The sequence below is a fragment of the Sparus aurata genome, chromosome 11 (genome assembly GCF_900880675.1).
Source record: "Sparus aurata chromosome 11, fSpaAur1.1, whole genome shotgun sequence".
NCBI lineage: Eukaryota > Metazoa > Chordata > Actinopteri > Spariformes > Sparidae > Sparus > Sparus aurata.
Window position 1 is genome coordinate 12,196,999 of NC_044197.1, and position 20,574 is coordinate 12,217,572.

A 20,574-nucleotide genomic window follows, 5' to 3' on the forward strand; every position below is an offset into this window, starting at 1 on the left:
ACTATTTTTACTGTAAGTGATTTAGATGCCGCTGTCAAAAGTCTTTTTCCCACATTGAGACATCAAAGTTGGTGACTAAGATCGCCGTAGCAAAGAAAATGGAAAATAAATTAAATGCGAGCGGGGTGAAGAAAACAAGAAAGAGAAAAAACAGAGAAGAGGAAAAAGGGGAAGGGGAATACAAGGAGCGCGGGACTTGTGAAGTTTAGAGGTACAGCGGGACCTTATAAAGTGAGCGAAAAGAGTGTGAAGATAGAGCACATAAAAAGAGAGCAGGGGATAGGGAAGATTGGAAAAGAGAGCGAAGCCAAATAGAGGACAGATTGGTCTGCAAAACGTGGAGAGCAGCGAGATGAGAAGGAGAGGACAGAAAAGTGCAGGAAAGAGAGAAAGAGCGAAAAAAAGAGAGAGCGAGAAAGAAATAAAAAGAGGGGGAGAGTAAAGAGGTCATGGAGTGGTTATGAAACCAACTCTGACCTAATCTGGCGTGTTTATGACTGTGTTTTCCTTTTTTTTTTCCAGGCACTGAGATGCAGGCTGGAATTAGACTGGGCGGTGGCTTAGGATGAGCTCAAAGAGAGGCACAGAGGGGACGGGAGCATATTGTACTGTCCTTTTCACTGACAGATACAACACTCGGAGTACTTGTGTGTGTGGTGGCATGTCGGGGAGGTCAGGGTGGGCCACAAACAGCTTCATTCGGATACCATCAGCTGCACCTGAGCCTGAAGTCCTGTAATCATTAACCAGAGAAATCCGGACAAACAATAGAAATGTGGTCACGTCAGTTTCTATTAGCTAGATGTCTGAACATGAAAAGGATGCCAACTGAAGTAGAGTGTAGTGAAGTCAGCTGGTCAAGTCCTAAACGTAAACAGTATATATTTTTGATTATTCAGCCTGTTTCTCTTCACTCTTCATTGTCTATTGCTCTCGCCCGATGCTCCTGCCATGCTTTACACTGAATTATACATCTGACATTACATTCCAGTTGACCAGCTGTCACCCCACCTGGGTAGCGAGCGCTGCTGCAGCTTTTCAGCTGGAACGTTGTTGCCTTCGGATTGTACAAGAGAGTCAGTGTCATCGAAACTAAACCACAGACAATGTGACACTAATGCTCATTTAAATATGTAAATCTTCAAATCCAACCTAAACGTGTGCAAGTACGATCAACTCCTTTCTCAAAGCGGCTGGAATATGGCGGGAAAATATGCAAATCTGCCACGTTATCAAGATCTCAGGAGTTTGTCCATTGACAGCTTAATAACGGTGCGTGAAATCTACTGTAAATGTATCCCATTAAGGAGACAGCGTGCAGATTTTTTTGTTAAATAGGATTGTTATTTGTGTGCAGCTCATCCCAACTGGATGTGACCAAGCTTCAGAGTAAGGGCCAGTCACAGCAGCCTTTGTAACAGCAGTGTTATTTAAAGTCAATTCAATATTGAGATTCCACTTACCAGTTTGATGTTTACCACCTGTAAAAAGCTGAAGCTGCACATTCAGACAATTCAAAGTACATTTTCACAGCTAACACTGACAGGTGTCCACACTTTTTAACAGTGTGCAAACTAGACGAGACGTCCGACTTATTTCAGAAAAAGTTAATTGTTCGACGGAGAGAGACAAATCATTTTTCTTGATTGTTTGAATTGTGCCATGAATTGCACATACGATGTTTGTCAAGTTGAAAGATAATTTTCCAAACCAAGAGATTTGCAGTTTGTCGTGAAAAAAGTATATTATCATTGAGGGTCTGTTTACACAACAATGGTTTTTCCATTACAAAGGTACATTTTTGTTTCCTTTTTGCCGTTCATTCACATGAAGACAGCATTTTGGTGACCCGAAGAGACAAACTTTTGAAACCAGGTTCCAGAGTGTAAACTTTAAAAAAAAACTGCAACTCTTACCGTTGTTGTATAAAGTGACAATAGCCTTGCGTTCACAAGAACAACAGGAGCAATCGCGGACAATCAAGCTACTGAGTTTATCAGTGCCCCTCCAGGAAAGTGAGGTTTTGTTGCACCATTACTGTGATGAGACGCCTCATCACTGCTGTGTAGAAGAAAAACTACAGCTATGTGAAAGGAGAGCGGCTAGCTGGCAGTCAAGACCAGCAGCTGTTTGTCAGTGGTCTTTCAAATTACATTTTTTTTCCAGTCTTATGCTTCGACAGTTTTACAACATGTCTTATTTTTCATGTCTTGAATTGAAAAATGACCTTTTAAATTGACAAACATCACATTCAAGACACAATTTAAACAGGATCACAAAATACATTGTCCCTATCCATTCACTAGTGTTCAAATTTTCCTGAAATAAGGTCCCTGTGGTGCTCCACCAGAAAAGGCATGACTTCCCCTCTTTATTACTGTTGGAGTAGTTTTAGTTAAAAGCTACTTATTTTTCAAATACTACCCGAAACTAAATTCCCATTTTTTGTGTTTTACTCACCGAAAATACACATTGATCACAGCCTTGTGATTCTGTACTGTCTGGTTGGAGTTTTGCAGCGGTCAGCACGATGATGATTAAGCAGTTTTTAAAGGGGTTAAAAGCCAAAGAAAACAATTAGTTTGAGTGTTTCCACCCATCTAGTCACAGTTGGATGGGTCACATGTGATGGACCAGCCCATGGACGTCTTGATAACATCACAGACTGCAGCCAACGTTACTTGTTTTACAATAAATTAGCATGACAGGTCCACGTGTGACTCCATAAGCTCAAGCTAAGCCAAATACTTTCAGGTAACTAGGTCACGTTTTGAATAAGATGTAAAAGAGAATATGACAGAAAAGGAACCACAACATGCTAGGCATTTTTGCATTGACTGCAAAGTCATCATAACATTGTCGTAAGTGGGTTATCGTAACAGTGACATATTCTGGAGAGGCACCAAATGTTCCCTGTTCATGTGTCATCACAACCTCTCATCACGTTGTGATTATATCAGCTGAGGGATCATGCCAAGCCCGTGTAATATAAACCCTGTGCTGTACCTTGTTCACGAGCCGCAATTCATTAATGAACCTGATAGTAGGAGTGTGTGTGTGTGCATGACCAAAAGAGAGATAGAGATGTGTGTTTGGATGTGTGTGACATGACAGATCTAGAGAGAAATGCATGCATGTTTCTGTGTGTGTGTGTGTGTGTGTGTATGTGTGTTTATGTGCGTGTGTACGTGTGTGTGTGTGTGTGTGTGTGTGTGTGTGTGTGTGTGTGTGTGTGTGTGTGCGTTTCTGGGAACCAGCAGAGAGGCTCACCAAGTCCACAGACAGTCTGGGAAAAGGCATAAACAGTGGTGTTTTAATGCTTTCCTGTGTCCTCTTCTGCCCGCATCTGACTGCAAAACAACACTGCTCACAGGCATGTGTGTGTGTCTGCCTCACTTTCTGGTGAACGAAGCCAAAACAGGCAACACTCCTCCAGCTGGATTTCTTCTCCTACGACACACGAACATATCGATGGAAAAAATGTGTATCCGTATTCGATATTTTTCTTCTTTTCCCCCCCAATTATAATATTAACCTGACATTCAGCTGACATTCAGTACAGTTTGATTAAATGTTTATCGTATCTATATGATGTGCACTGACTTCACAATGGGGTTGGCTCGTATTCATGAGTATCATGTGCTGTTTCCTGCAGGGAAAAGGCCAACTAACTACCTTCAGGTTTTCTGTCTTCTCCCTTACAGGGCCTCTTCAACCCCCACCCCCTATTCTTACACACAAACACACTAAATCTCTCTCTCTTACTCTCTCTCTCTCTTACACACACACACACACACACTCGCAGGCACACATTACCGTGCACGCAATCGGTATGACACACCAGAACACACACACATAGACACACACTCACTCACATAGGCACACACACACATTCCTACCCGCTCGGCTGAGACGGTATGTGAACAAACCACAGGCGGGGAGAGGTAGAGAAGGCCTCCACTCTTACTGATTACTGCAGGAGAGAAGAGGAGAGAGGAGACTGCTGCCAGCTCCTCTCACAATGACCTGCACACACACATACATGCATACACACATGCACGTACACACACACACATACACACACACACACACACACACACACACACACACAAAGAGAAACAATAAATCTCTCTGCTGGGTGCAGCACAACATTATGTAGCAATGCAGATAACAGAACATGCATGTTACCACGTATAAAGAAAATCAGACACTCGCTCACAGAGATACAATCAGAAGAGCTGCTGATGCCATTTCAGGAGTCACACACACACACACACACACGCACACTTTTTGTACACACGCCTTTGGTCTTAAAACAAACAGTGCGACATACATTAATGCTTTTACAGATCCCACTCTCGGGCAAACATTTACACTGGCTCCCCTTCTTCCACACCTCTCCACCCTCTTAAACTCCTGCTCTAACACCTCTGTGTTTATGAAGCCACGCTCACACACTACTGTACACAGCCATGTCGCACACTGACTCACAACCAAACACACACACAGTTTACACGCTCACAGTGTAGAGTTGTGCTGTATGTTGCCATGCCATCAAGTGCTGACAAATAACATTTTTTGTAGCCGTCTTTTTCAAATCTCTTTGTATGTGTAATGCTAAAAAAGACATCACTAAATACTTTTTATATTTTTTTTAGATTAAGATGACTCATTAGAAAAAAAATACTTTATGCCACTATATTTGGAAAATAGTCAATATAGCGTGAAAAACATTTTAAAAAAATAAAGGTGCAATGTGCAAGAATTTTCATTGAAAACATTCAAAAATGAACTAAAATTATCAACAGAATGTGATGAAATAACAGTTTTGATGTTGTGACATCTTTGAAATGTGTTGCAGAGATATCTACTGAAGCTAACATGCTAACCAGCGACCCCCGGCCCATTCCTAGTTGTGTAAACATAAACACCACCCTGGTGCTGCAACTCCCACTCTGGACCACTAGATGCACAGCTAAACAAGCAAAATAGCTTACAGAAGCTACAGTTAGCAGGTATTCTGGTGATGTGCTGCTTTGATGGTTTTTAGTATGAATTTGACAGGTGGTCAATTCGACTTCTGCACCAAATTCAGAAATCTTATTCCATAACTGAATAACAAGCTGTACTCAGAGGAAAACAAGGTCCCCAGAACAGTGTTTAAAGATAGAAAGGTGGCAGGGTCGGCCAAATATAAACAAAATAAAGTAATATGAAATGTTGTCCTTTATGGTCAGTTTGTTAATTCAGTTTATTCAGTGATGAATACAAGACGGTTTGTTTATTTAGTTTGTTTAGGCATTAAGAAAAAATCAGTCAATGAAGATCCTGATCCATACACATTATCCTCACCATAGAGGAGAAGCCCAACACCACTAGTGTGGCTAAATATCACCATTAATGTAGCACACAAACAAATCAAAGCCCACTCAACATTTGATAAATGATGTGTGTGAAGATGAATGCCTTGCATATATCAGGTTGTGTCAAAACACTGGCTCAGTGCTCGCTGAATGGGTTCTGTTCACTGTACTGGCAAAATAACAGGTGCCAAAGTGAACATGAAAATCTCACGTTTGTTCTTCAATACTTGTGAGGACCTTTAATGAGGTGAAGCAGTGCTTTTACAACTGGGCTCCTTGAGTGGGTTGTCGGAGTCCCCAGCAAAAGGAGGAATGCAGTATTTTATCTTTTATGACAATTTTGGAAGTATAAAGTTCAGTGTTTTGATTGATTGCAATTACACCGATCAGCCACAACATTGAAACTACCACAATGATCATCTTGATACAATGCAATGTTCTGTGGGGAAACCTTGGGTCCTGGCATTCATATGGATGCCACTTGACACACACCACCCATCCAAACACCTTTGTGGAGCAAAAATACCCCCACATGGCAATGGCACTCCCTCATGGCAGTTGATCCGGCAGGACAACACGGCCTAGCCCACGACAAAAACTGCTCAGGAGAAGCTTGAAGATCACAACAAACCGCCCAAGGCGTCACACGAGCCTCCAAATTTCCCAGATCCCAACCAATTGAGCAGATGTGAGATGTGCTGGAATATGTCCAATCTATGTGGGCCCCACCCCCCAACATACAGGAACCAAAGGATCCTCTACAAATGGACACCCCCAGAGATCTAATGATCATGCCTTGACTGGTCAGAGCTGTCTGAGCTGCACAAGCGGAACCTACACAAGATCAATGATATTAATAACCCTAACTTCTGAAATTAGGGGTTTGTGGTCTAACGTGTATCCACAGTGCTTATAAAAAGTGTTACACCACATTTCATTGCATGGCAACTCCTTGAAAAGGTTATTGAAAAGTATAAGTTAGGGGATGGATACAAAAACATTTCCAAGTCATTGAACATCCCCAGGGGTTCAGTTAAATCTGTCATTAAGAAATGAAAGGAATATGGCACATATGTAAATCTGCCTAGAGCAGGCTGTCCTCACAAAGGACTAGCAAGGGAGGTCACCAAGACACCTATGACTACTCTGAATGACTTTAAAGCTTCAGCAGCTGAGATGGGAGAGACTCTGCATACAACAACTGCTGCCTGGGTTCTTCTCCAGTCAAAGCTTTATGGGAGGGTGGTAAAAAGAAAGCCACTGTTGAAGAAAGTTCATAAAATCTCAACCAGAGTTCAACAAAAGGCATGTGGGAGAACCCAAGGTCAGCTGGAAGAAGGTTCTTCAGTCTGATGAGACCAAATAGAGTTTTTTGGCCATCATACGCTATGTTTGGCAGACACCAAAACACTGCACATCACCACAAACACACCATCCCCACCGTAAACTATGGTGGTGGCAGCATGTTGTGGGGGTGCTTCTCGGCAGCAGGTCCTGGAAGGGCATCAATTTATATGGAAAATCCTTCAGGACAACCAGATTCAGTCTGCAAGAGAGCTACAACTTGGGAGAAGATTTATTTTCGAGCAAGACAATGGTCTGAAGCACACAATAGAGCTACACAGACATGGTTTAAAGACAACAAGGTCAATGTTCTGGAGTGGCAGAATCAAAGCCCAGACATCAATCCAATATGGAATTTGTGGCTGGACTTGAAAAAGGCTGTTCACACCCAATCCCTGTGCAACCTGACAGAGCTTGAGCAATTTTGTAAAGAAGAATGGAGTAAAATTGCAGTGCTCAGATGTACAAGCCAGATTGAGACCTATCCACACAGACTCAGTGCTGTGATTGTGGCCAAAGGTGCATTTACTACATACTGACTTAAACGTTGAATACTTATGAAATCAATTATCTTACATTCCATTGTTTTAATTAATTGACATTTGTTTTTAGAATTCTGTTTTCCCTTTGACACTGAAGAGTTTTGTTTTGTATTTTTTAGTGTGTGTATTTTCTGTGTGTTGACCGTGATTCCATTTATAAAAGCAATAAATGGGGGGAAAAGAGGGTGAATACTTTTTTAAGGCCAATGTATTGTGGAGTCATTTACACGATGAGCATACCCCAATCCTTACACAAACTTTAAACCTATAAACCTAATTCTAATCTTACACTCTATCAAAACAAAACGGGTGCAGAGTCAGACCTTTCAGAATAAAAAACACCTGGAGATCGAGCTTTGGTCTGATCCAGAACTGTTAAACTCAGAGATTACTTTAACATTTTTGGGATTCAAAAAAAAATTTGATTACCTTCACTCCTGTTTATCAACCTGACTGCAGCAGTGATTAGCAGAGGTGACTTGAACATTACAGAGACGAGAAGGGAAAAAGAAGAGAGCAAACCGAAGTCCTTGCTGTCTGCTGTTGTGTCGGATATATAGTGAGTACACACACAACACAAACGATCGGCTCGTTTAATACACCATTAAATCCCTGCTGACGAAAATCTGACTCAAAGTTCACAGGTGAGGTGATGTTTTAAATTTGCATTCGTTCCAAGTTAAGTCTCGTCCTTCCCAGTCCTGGAGGCAGCGACAGGTGACCAAATGAAACTCACTGTTTCCCTGAAACTTGAGGATTTCTCTGGGTTTGAACGTTGTTGGAAACATTTGAGATAGTGTAAGTACAAGTCAATGAAAAATAAATCTAAAAATACATACATTTTATATATTTTAATGGGGGGAAAGGCAAAAATGCCTCGCTTTCCCAACAATCTCCTCTCAGGCTCTAAACTCAAACAGGTCTCCACACAGATTGAATTACAAGAGCACACACATACACATTCAGACATATTGTATTTCTCCCGTTTCTGGCCAAGTACATCGATGTAAAATGGACAGTAAAACGTCCTCTCAAGCATTCATGTGTCACAGTAAAACATCTGCTCCAGACAGTCAGCCACTCAGCGGCCCGATCGGCACCTTAAAAACAGAAATCCTTCTCTGGGGGGCTTTATGTCTCCCTGGGTTTTCCATGTCTGCGTCGGAGCTCCTTTGTAGCTGTATGAGCTAGGTGCCAAAATCAAAGCCAGGTCCCCCTTCCTACAGGCACTGAGATCTGTCTGTCTGCCTCTCTGTTTTACTGTCTCTCCCCAACTCTAAATCTTCTTTTATCTCTGTTCTTTTCTCAGTCTGTGTGTTGACAAAATAAATGTAATTGTCTGTTAAAATAACTCTTTGAACACAAGCCATGACTTCACCTGCAGTCATGAATACAGATTGGGATTTTTCAGAGATGGAAGATTGACAGGCGAAAAAAAATACAAACTTTAAGAGTTAAATGCCCAGTGTCGTCTGCAGCTGTGTTTTGTGTTGATGGGTGGAGGTAGGCTGGAGCTTGGCATCGTTCAGGGTAATGTGCCTCTGAAAAAAAAAGAAAAACCATCGCTCTCCTTCCTTTTTTATCGCTCATGCATGCCGCCATTTGCATGTATATTGCAGACATAGAAATGCATATGGTTGAGAGGTTCCTAAACTCCCCAAACCACCGTCTATCTTCTTTCTTTTTCTTTCTCTCTCCTTCACTCTGCTCCACATCGCCTCATCTGAACCATCTCAGAATCTTTGCAAAATCTCTCCAACGCCATTCGGTCTGATATCTTTTTTCCCCTTTTGTCTGAAATATATTAACAAACTCCTCTTCTCCTCCTCTTCTTTCTTTGCTTTTCTTAATTTCTCTCATTCCCAGCCTTTATTGTGAGCCCTGTTCTTGTTTTATTAGCAGTCTAAGAAAGCGTGACATTTATATGAACTGCTCTTAGAGTTTCTCTTCCCTATTGTCTACCGATGGAGCTGCAGACCCCTCAGCGCCATGGCTCCACACGGGGTCAGCTCTTGCCCTCTGTCGCCATTCATAATTCTCATATCAGCCAGCTATGAAACTTCATATCTTCATATCAGCGATCCCTGCCTTTTAATAACACGGGAAATTGCTGGTCTAAGGTAGCTGCTTAAAATGAATATTCTGGATCTACATCAGCTGGCTTCATTAAATCAGTGCGAAGTAAAAGGAGTGGAAAAATATATTGTTAGCTATTGTTTTATGAAAATATTAAATCTGTAATTTACAAGTGACAGTGATGTCCCAGATACATTGTGTCTACAGCAAAAATACCATTGTCTGATTTCCTTTGCTATTTCTCATGCGCACACAAACACACACTCTCACATGTGATGATGAGCGTACTGGAGCCTCTAATGACCACCGAACATTTCCTCTCCCACTGCTAAGTCTTCTCATGAGAGCAACCTGGAAACTGACTCTCTATGTGTGTGTGTGTATGTGTGTGTGTGTGTGTGTGTGTGTGTGTGTGTGTGTGCCAGGCACATGCGCATGCTGGCATTAACAGACGCAGCTCCGGACTGATCTGTTTAAAGACACACCAGCCTCTCTGATTACCGTCTCCATAGCCAGCCATAAATAATAAGATTTAGCTCAATTAGGATCCTCTTGAGGTGTAAAACAAGTGGAGAGGCTGCAGTTAGCCTCCAGTAATCCACACAGCTCCTGCTCGGCCTGTTAGTGGATTACAACCCCGGGGTCACTGTTTATCCTTTACGTAAACTAGCCGCTGTGTGCAGCAGAATGGAGCCGGGCAGAGCAGACACTTCCTGGCCCGATAGCATCTGATCTCTCAGCTACTTGACGAACAACAGGACACTCCGGCTTCCACCTTCCCCCAACAGCAGTACCATCGCCGCCAATGCTCCATCCATCTTCTGGCTCTTATGCTGGATCTCTATCTCTGCTGCTCAGACACGGGGACTGGAAGGGCAATTCAATCTCAGTCATATCTGCTGAGAAATGGTGATGATGCTGCCTCAGCGGTAAACGGTGGGTGGTGGGCCACGGGACATGTGTCTAACACCACACAGGAAGCCCCAGGGGGATCATTGCAACGCTGATTTTTGGCAGATTATACGCATTCATAGGTATACTGTTTTAGACTTCTAAAGGTGAGCGCCCCTTTTTGTCTGAGACAGAAACGCAGTCGTTTCTGCAAAATCACTGATAAGTTAAAACTTACCTTTCTTTGGGTCCAATTTTCTATTCTCTCTTGTCACGACAGCGTGCTTATGGTTTGGTTAGGTTTAGGCAATAAAAACACTTGGCTCAGGGTCAGAACAACATTGTGGTTTAGATTAAATTACCTGTCCTGAGGTCTCTTTAAAAACACACCTGGTTTTGTTGATACAAACACAGTTGGAGTCCTGACTTCCCATGAAAAATATTTGGTGTTTGGTATGGTTTCACACTCACAAATACCTTTTACAAATGTCGATATGGCACATAGCCTATGACAGGTGCAAAACTTGGACGTATCTGTGCTTTGCAGAAATCCGTTAATAGATACATCAGACTATGGAATCTAGATCGGTGATCTGTTAAAATAACTCTTTGAACACAAGCCATGACTTCACCTGCAGTCATGAATACAGATCGGGATTTTTCAGAGATGGAAGATTGACAGGGGAAAAAATACAAACTTTAAGAGTTTGACCTCCGATAAGTGAACCAATCTGATGAGTGAATTACGTCAGTACTGGCACCAGATACCGATATTGGATCGGGTGGTCACTTACTCTAGGAATAAGCCTATATGTATTGACGTTATTTTCACAGTCCAATGCACCTTGGTAGCTCAGCAATGCTCAAAGTCAAATCATCGATGTGTGGTGCCCAGCTGAAATCAGCGTTGCTCCGTTCGCCGGCAGAAAATTAGCACATTTCACAAGTCAACTCGACACACCAGGCTAAGCAACTTTACTCTGTGCAGCACAGAAAATCCATGTATTCAGACAAAGAAGGAAGGTAATGCAATGAACAAGAGTATCAGATGACTTCTGAGGATGCCACAAGGATGACGTAACCGCAGAGACAGTGTTTTGAAAATGACGAGCCCTGAATCTTCATGTACTTACGCAAATGGCTTTCCAGTCACACTGGTGTGCATCTCGAAGTCATTTTCAAAAATGACTGACAGCTTCAAACCTTTGCAGGTAAAAAGGGTAGAAAACTTCACCTCAGAGGTTTGAACCTCACCTCAACCAATATGTGACAAAAACTGTACTTTCGCAGGGGGGTAATGGAATGTCTCCCAGAGAGGTGTGGTCTGTCTGTTGGTCTTTCGGGCTTCCATTTTATGGCGTGTTGGTGAGGCCGACACAGATATGGTTTCACTCCCCTTGGCAGAGCCAGGCCCCGCTGCTGACAGCAGGTTTTATTTGATGTGGACGTCCAGTGTTGGGTTTCAGAGCTGGTTTCAACATATGATCTCCATTATGAGCAGAGGAGGAACGCATGCATGCTGGTGGATGACTGGTGACTCTGGGCAGACAGGAGAAGGGGTGGGGAGGGTGGGGTGGTGGGGGAGCTGGAAGAAGAGATGGAGGACGGCCAACAGATGGAGAGTGCTGCGGAGGGAGAGAGACATGCAGAAGTAGAGAGACAAATGGATCAGGTGGACGAGGTAAGAGGAGAAGATGAAATGGAAGAATGGATAAGATAAATGAATGGACTTAGAAACAGGATGATGTGGAGGAATTAGTGAGAAACGTGAATGGGGTTGGGTGTAGATACAAACCCGTTTAATAGCTCTGACTCCTTCACAAATAAGCCTGTGTCACACAATACACAAGACTGTATTACATGATTAATTAAAGATAAACAAAGAGAAGTAGTTGATTTTTCAACAGATACTTGCTTTTTTCTATTTATTTTTTTGTATCATGCAGAGTTAGTTTGATTTCAGGGTCTCCTTTTTGCCGCTAGACAGACAATGATGACACTAATTAAATGTATATTTTCTTTAAGATATGCAGATTACAAGTCTACATCTGCCCACATGGACATCATATACCATCTGGCCGTATTTTACATAAAAGGCATGGCTATGACTGCTGCTGGTGTTATTGTTATGTTCTATACGTTGGACATTTATGTAAGCCCATGCATCATTCTTCAAGTTCATTTTGTCAATTACTGTTCATCACATTTTAATAAAGTCATTGATTTTAAGTGGTAAACATAGCTTTCATTACAGTAATAGTTACATATGAGAGCAGTTTTCGCTTAATGGAAGTAAATTTGTGTTTTTAGTCGAAATAATTCAACTGAGATTAAAAATGAGTCATGTTTTTCATTTTCAACACTCCGCTAAACGGCTTCACTGATGCTGGATTCAGCAGTCTTTACAGCATAGGTCTTCACATTTCATAAAAAACATAATCTGTGACACACACCAGGCCTATACTTAATTTAAATCTCGACATTATCTCACAGAAAAACTTTATGAACCACTCGCAGTATTTTCTGAAAAAATGAGGAGACTGCAACACATTCCCTCGCATACAGAAGTGAAATGAAAACCATCTCAGGATACAAATTGCTAATCTCATACAGCATGCATTAGGCTTCATGAAACTTAATTATATGTTGGCACAATCTGCAAACTCATAGCCACTAAGTGCAGCCCTTCAAAAATCTGGAATCATTCAGCTAATAGATTCAAGGTGTTAGGTGGTATTTGTTTAAAGCGAGAAGGAATTAATTACACAGAAAGTCTTACATGGCATCTGCTGTGAAAGGTCAAAAAGATAAGTGACTTAACTACCGTTTTGTACAACGAATGTATTAATTCTGTGTGAGGATGTCTAATAAGCCACAGTGCAAAAAAATTATTTAAGAAATGTACAAACACCGGGGGGGCCAAAAGGGATCGGACGATAAAAGATCTAAATGAGGGTCGCGATAAACGACACAATAAGATTATCGTGGTTCATTGTCATTATTGGGATAATTGTGAATATTCTCACATGAATGACTTAAAAAAGATGTCTAGCCTGCTGACATACAGTCACATATTGGTTTCCTGATTTATGTTGAATTGAAGATTCCTATTTGACTTAATTAGAACTGTAACACCCTATGACTTATGATATGATATACTGATTTAAGATTTTTTTGTTTGATTATTTTAAGAAAGGAAATTGTGTGTCCTGTTGGTGATGCAACAAAACTCTTTGTTTCCCAGCAAAATGTAAGGTTTAAAGTGATTCCGGTAGTGCAAATTTAGTTTTTATTATAAAGTTTTTTATATATATATATTTTGATGAATTTTGGAACAACATTGTGATTCACAGCTATGCTGGACAGGATAAACGTCCCAAGACATTTTTACATTATGCTGTGCCTAGTTCATACAGGAAAGAAGGTCCTGGGTTCAAATCCTAGCTGGGTCCCCTTGTGTGAAGTTTGCATGTTCTTCCCCAGGTTTGCTTAAAAAAAACATCCCACAGAGCAAATAAATGCAGGTTGATTGGGGACTCACAGATTATTGAAAAAATAATAAAAACCTAAATGAATGGAAAAATACAAACGCTGCCATGTCATGCATCAAATTACTGTCCAGATAAATGACGCTATAGATGACACAAATGGAGATGTGATGACAAAACAGTATCATGATCAGTTACTCTGGAAATCACTTCTGACAATTAGGAATTAAACCTCACACAAGCATGACCTTCAGGGCGCTACAATTTCATTCAAACGTCTGAAATTTGTTTTTAATTTTGCTTCATTATATGTGCATTTCACTTTAAAACCAGCCTGTTACTATCACAACCTTGCAAATGTAATTCCTCTATAATGGGAGGAAATTGCTTAAATGCTATACAGTCATCTTCCCTTGTGTTGATAATAACTTGGCCTAACTTTAGCACCAGTGTGTTTAATAATTTGACGGAGGAGGAGTGGAGGGAAAAAAAAATCATATTTATTGGATTTAACTGTTTTGGGGGCTCTCTCTCCGTCAAATTGAGCCTGCACACCATTCTATAATTCCTTCTTATCGGCCAGAGGCTTTAGTTATTTACTTTAAAATGGACTAATTTCTTATTCCAGCGGAGGGGGGACCGGCCGCTGACTTGAACAGCTGCTTCATGACCCAAAAAACTGTCAGTCTTTCCCTGGAATAAATTGTGGACCGTTCCATTGAGCGGCGTGGGGGTGGCCGAATCCGCGAGATACCGCGAACCCCGCTTGAAACGTGTCCTCTTTCAGACGCAGCGAAACGAACACAATCACGGTAACATTTCAACACTTTCGGTTCTACTTGTGTGACATTCAGCGATGTTTTAAGTCGGACTGGACGCGTTGTTTTCCGTCGCCCACCCCCGCCTCTGAGAGCAGAGATTCGTGTAGGCTCATAGTAGAATCAATTCACAGAGAGGGCAGCTTGAAACCGGCCGCTCATGCCTGTGCGCCTAGTTTGGAGAGAGTGGCGTGTCGGGCAGCTTGGAGTTTAATAGTCCGGGTAGCATCCGTGCTGTATGTACATGTCTGTCTCCCCATGTGTACGTGCATGGCTGTAAAAGACACAGAAAGAGGGAGGAAATGTGCTCGGACTCCTGATTTGACATGTTAAAGCTCTGGTTGAATCTTCGTTTGCAGCTTTATGACAGATGTCGTGTTGAAATAAAGTTAGTGCTCCAACCATGTCCGCTGTGGTGGATGTTTCCTCTGTGTGTGTGTGTGTGTGTGTGTGTGTAACAAAGCGACTGACAGACAGAGATGGAGACCAACCCACCAAAACTTTTCACCACGTCAAAGCAGATCTGACACAGGACCACATTCATTTTGACACTTGTCACACACAGTTGGCATGAGTCAGATGGCAGCGAAGCTGACAGGTTTGACACCTGGCTAACTCTGTGATTTGTCCATGTGCACAAAGAAAAAAAGACCCATCAGATCAGGTGTGGCATTATTTTTTAAAGGGGCAATATGTCAAATTAAAAAACAAATCCAACGTAACGGCAACAGGCACTACCGAGTAGGAAACTGGCATGACAAACTTGTTGGTTTTTTTTCTGTTCTAACTATCTGATTGATAGTTAAACATGTTTAACACAAGCTTTTTGACATGTCTGGTGTCTTCACTTCATGTATACTGCTATGCCAGCGCCTTTGCTATCTTAGACTAGCGGCCAGTTTTTGGGTAAATTTGTTTCTTTAACAATTTAATCAGTTTTCCAAAACTAACGTTAGTCACAGTTTTGTTATTGACGAGATGTGAAAGCATTAAATGTGGGTTTTCGATTAATAAGATGGACACACTTTTAAATTACGCAATAAAAAAATTAAGCTGTTCGCAAGCTAATGTGTGAGGGGGGTTTCTAGCTGGAGGTTATTGTAAACAAACGATGTGATTCAGTCTATAGGAGGCAGCATATTATCTAACTGCTGCTAACTGTAGCCGCTGTAAGCTCATTAGCTCAGTTAGCCGTGCAGCTAGCAATACAGAATAGGATTTCGGAGCACAGGGTGATTGTTGGTGTTTTTATACTGCTTCCACAGGAGCTTTGGAGCAGGACTAGCTGGTTAGCATGTTAACTTACATTGCATCCTTATGATAAAACTGTTGGTCCCTCACATTCATTGAATTGAATGTTTTAACTTACATATTCCTACTATAAAAGAAAGCACGATGACAATATACTTCATTGTATCTACTTAAACTATCATTTAACTATGACACCTTTCATATTTAATTAATATCTTTTGAAAGGCTAATTTACACATTTCCATGAGGACCATTTCTCTTTCTTCTTTATTAAATCTTCTCCTCTCCAGGTCACTTTCCAGAGCACAGATACATTTTCATCATTTTCTCTGTGCCTCTTCTCTGAGATGAATTGTTCACAAATATACACTATAATAGACCGTCCAATCAATCCCCCTGATGAACTCTCCATCTTTTTCCCTTAACTGTCTCTGACTGTCGCTCCTCTCTCATTATTCTGTTCATTTCCACTGTCACACACACAAACACATGCACACACACACACACACACACACACACACACACATATATATATACACATGCCTCTCTGTGTGTATTCGCCTGTGTGTGTGTGTGTGTCAGTGGTGGTGGCTTGTTTAATGCACTGCAGGTTGGCTCCTGCAGCAGGTCTGGCTAGATAAGAGTAGCACACAGCTTTCTGCTGGAAGGGAGGGGGAGAGTGAGAGAGAGAGAGAGAGAGAGAGAGAGAGAGAAAGAGAGAGAGAGAGGGGGGAATGTTGCCTCTTCACACACATAAACCATTAAATTGTAATAATGGGGCCACCAACTCTCAAACCTGGATCCATAGCGCCCCCTGTGGGCGATTGAGCGAGTGACAGCCAAACTGACGGGGGTTCTTGTTTTTGCTGGTTGTGCTGTGTTTGTGTGCACCCCACTGCTGAACGAGGCGCTCGTGGCAATTATTTGGGGTCGATTAGCCAGGAGACGCAAAAAGATTAAGCTTGGCAGAGAGAGAAAAGGAGAGAAGATGAGGAGAAATGAGGGAGGAAAAATGAGACGAAGTTGGTGATTTTGCATGATTTTGCTTCAACGTGTTTGAAAAAATGATCGTTTTCTCCAGTGTAATTATATTCATGAAAGTGTTGACAGAGCATTTAAATCATCATACAGAGAAAATAAACATGTTTTTGGTGGCTGGTCAAACATTTCTTTGAGTGGGCTTGTGTTGGTTGACAGTATTGATATGTGTGATCATGGTTGAAGCCTTGTTCAAAGAGGGCAAGTCAAGTCTTTAGTTAAGGCATTCCTAACAATAATATTATTAGCTAGTTTATTTAACCTGTTCATTACCCATTTTGTTTGATAACTGTTTATATGAAGTGAAATAAATTCTTTCACCCATGTCCGTTTGTCTGTTTCTTTGTTGGTCAGTTGGTTTTTGTAGGCAGGATTACACAAAAAGTGTTGAACTGATTTCCATGAAACTTGGACAGAGGATGGGTCTCGGCCCAGAGTAGACCCCATTAACTTTTCGTGTGGATCTGATGAAGTGACTGATCCATGATTTTTCTGTCACTTTCTTTAACATAGGGCATTGTTCGATAATCATTTTTTAAGGGAATAACTCATGGATCTCTATTAATAAAATCAGGCATGCTTATGGCCTATGAGGGAGTACAAAAAAGGGGAATGTAGGGCCACGGCAGAGGTATGTGCTCTACTGAGAGCCATTCTAGTTTATTCCTTAGTTTCTTCGTTATCAAAAAAATATTCCCTGCACATTTTTGAACACTTTTGAACAAGTGAAATACTGACAGCCAGCCAGAAAAGAAAAAAGTAAAATGAAAACATAAAATGAACACAGTCAAGTCATTTGAGTCATCATGTCTGAAGCCAAGAGTCTCAAGTGTAGTCGGGTCTCAAGTCGTTTATTTTCTGTCAAGTCGAGTTGCTAGTCATCAAAACAGTGACTCAGGTTGACTCGAGTCCACATTTGTCTGCCTACATTTATTCAATTTCTTCAAGACATTAAAGGGGCTGTCATAGCAATTTGCTCTCATATGGCTGTTTGTATGTGACACTTAGTTGACCCGAAATCAGATAATTTACTCTGTTCAGAATTTACATTTAATGCATTTCCATACCAGCCTCATATAACCTCACAAGGACAGTAACGGTAATAACACTGATTATGATTACAATCAGTGTTGTAAAAGTGTCCGAAAGTCATACTTGAGTAAAAGTAAAGATAGCATGGTAACATTTTACTTTGGTAAAAGTAAAAGTCACTCATATGAAGAGTATTTACGTAAAGTATGTGATATTAAATGTACTTAAATGTCAAAAGTACATGTGAAAATAAATTATACATATGTTTACATGTAAAGACTTGGCGAGTAATGGAATATAGATAAGGGGATTATGTCATCTGGATACCACCAAAAGGTAACTGTACTCTAATTACAGGAAAAACACTTCACAAGTGTCTGGTCTGGAGTGAAACCAAACACACATTAACACGACTACATAATTCATCTCATTGATAATAAGTTTGTCAATGAATTTGGCATTGATGTAATCCAACAGTGAGACTGAAAGAAATCAAGTTACATTACTCTAACACTGTGATACTTACATTACTAACCACATGTTCTAAGAGGTCATTTTGTAGTATATTGGAATACATTTTTAAAATGACCCTCCCAACTCGTTCAGGATTTAATGTAGACTGTAGGTCTGCCAGTTACTGGAACCAAGGTTTGTAGGACGGGTTGTCCGCTTTCCCAAAGCTTCAGTGTTGGCCGACTTCGGAATCAGACTAGAAAAATCTACTTTTTCTTATAAATAGGACCTTTAAACCCAGATATTCTTGATGGTCTATCCACACACTGCGTTTAAAGCACAGACACAGCACTCATCGGCTCATATACATCAGCTCATGTGACTTGTGTTTGTTGTCCTGCCCATAAAATCTCCATTTGTCTTGCGTCAACAGAGAGCGTCTGATAGTGGGAGACCGAGGAAGAGCGAGACAACAAGGCTCATTTGCATTCAATGAGTCAGCGTGTCAGTACAATCCGTTCCTACTCTTTTTCATTTTTAGCTCTTCCTCCTCCTCCTCCTCCTCCACCACCATCAGTTAGAGAGACACACAGAGGAGACACCGACCCACCTTCCTCACACACATATCAATGGAGGCCCAGCTGCTGCCAGACTCATTCACATGCAGGCAGAGTGAGAGCAGGCCGGCCCGGTCAAGGTAGTGAAGTGGCACTACAGCGGGCAATTTTTCTCTCTTTACCTAATGCGTGTGAATGTATGGGAGGAAAAAAATCAACGCTCCGGCCTGTGTTGGTGGCTGAAACGGAAAGATTTAGGCCCACACACAGCTCTTGAGGAATTGACACACTTCCAAATTTTGCTCTAGAAAGTTTGTTTGAACTCAGAGCTTGTCGTCCCTTAACTTCCTCCTGTGTCTTCACCTGTCCACACAAACACACACACACACACACACACACACACCTCCAGGGTTAATGGAGAGTATCAGACCTGACCAGCAGCCACACACACACACACATGCTCTACACTGCACTTTAAATTTTCCTCCTGCCAAAACATCACAGTGTAACGTAATGTAACACCCGCTTGTAGAGAATCTTCCTCTCTTTGATTATGTGTCAGAGCTGACAACAAGGAGGCATGTTTTGATATTTCCCTCTGTCTGTCTTGTCATTCACACAGCCAGCCAGCATGTTATGCTAATTGGACACATGCACTGGAAGCTCTGGTGTGTTGCCCCCGTCGTGTGCTGTTTGATTATGTATTCATTGTATCTGGTCTGGTTTTTTTTGATGCAATGACAGCGAAATCCGGAGCAGTCTTCTGATTTCCTTCCCTCACTTTCCCCTCTCTCTTTTTTGAGCGAATCTTGTCTGAGAAGGAGCCTCTTTAAATGAGCCTAAATGACCTAATTAAATCTGTGTCAGGTAAGTGCAGATGGAACGATGTCTGGGCATGATAGTGGTGCGCTTTGCAGTAAATCTACTCTCCTGACAAACAACTGAGCCCTGAGCGACCTCAACAACTCACTGTCTGGAGGAGAACGGATGCAAATAATAGAGGAAAATATGCAAATTGCGTGTGAAGCTGATGAGGGTGTTTTCAGCCAAAATGCATGTGCCAACTTGTAGATTTCTCCAAGTTTTCTCTCAGACGTGAGGCTGCTTGATTTTATTCTCTCAGCGGTCGTGCCGGCAGCGGAGACTCACCTTCACTTGACGTTGCAGCTCTCGTCTGTCTGTCATTTGTCATTTTTCATCCCCTCAGAAACAAAACTTTCAGCTTAATGCGTCCTGTGAGTAAATGTCACCCATTATTTTTCGCGACAGTTAGGCCCACCTCAGCTTTTTCTGTAAGCGCGTAGAGTAGAAGACGTGTTACTTATTTTTCGAAATAAACTGAATTAACATCAAACTCCCTGGAGCTGCTGTCGTTCATGGACATAAAACTTGCTCTTTCTGATGTAAATTGGGGTAAAATACAATAAAGTCACTACTCAATGATGCACAGACTTGTCTAATTATTAACGTTATCACTTGATGTCAAGGGAACTCTAAATAAAGCACATCAGACTTCAGAATCATATAAATGTCACAGGCAGTAGAGGCAGCAAATAAGTTTCTATCATAGTAGTTTGACAAATACTGAAACTATGCTGCCACCAAGTGGACAGAAACTTGTATTACACATTTAAGATTAGTTGTTAGGACAATGATGGACAAAAAAGAGACCAAATGACCTATATTATATGGCCAAAAGTATGTGGGCGCACCTTTGGTTT